Source organism: Camelina sativa, chromosome 8 (genome assembly GCF_000633955.1).
Source record: "Camelina sativa cultivar DH55 chromosome 8, Cs, whole genome shotgun sequence".
In the NCBI taxonomy this organism is placed as follows: Eukaryota; Viridiplantae; Streptophyta; class Magnoliopsida; order Brassicales; family Brassicaceae; genus Camelina; species Camelina sativa.
In genome coordinates this window covers 23,993,365-23,993,883 of record NC_025692.1, presented here as the reverse complement: position 1 = coordinate 23,993,883, position 519 = coordinate 23,993,365, and positions in this window count along the sequence as shown.

Sequence of the window (519 nt, the reverse complement as noted above, 5' to 3'; positions counted from 1 at the left end):
TGTTTGATTATTTGGTTTAGCAGAGTGAATAAATTGGAAATATCAGAGAGGTACTCCAAACACTCTGGTTGAATCAGAGTTTTATGACTTTTTCTTGGATATAATATAATTTGACCAATGTGTTTTGACTTTTGACTTAGCTCTCCGGCGAAGAGTCTCTCACCGTGAGAGCGAGCTTTGTCCGATCTGTAATCACGAGAAGGAACGGAACCATGTTGTGCGGAGGTTCACGGGTCTTGCAGCATTTGTCCGACCACCACCATAATCATAGTTCGATTGGATTAGGATTAGGGTTTTGTGGTGCTAAGATTGTGCAGCTCTCTTCACTCTTTATCAGCAGGCCGTGTCAGGCTATGGCGAACCATTCTAGCCATAAATTGCAACAGCGGATGATGATTTCTTCATATGGGTCTCATTGCAGGACTCCCGGAGATATCCCTATCCTTCACACTTGTTTCAGGTTTTATTTTCTTCTCCTCACTTTGATATCTGATTCAAGGTTGGCATTTTGACCAATTC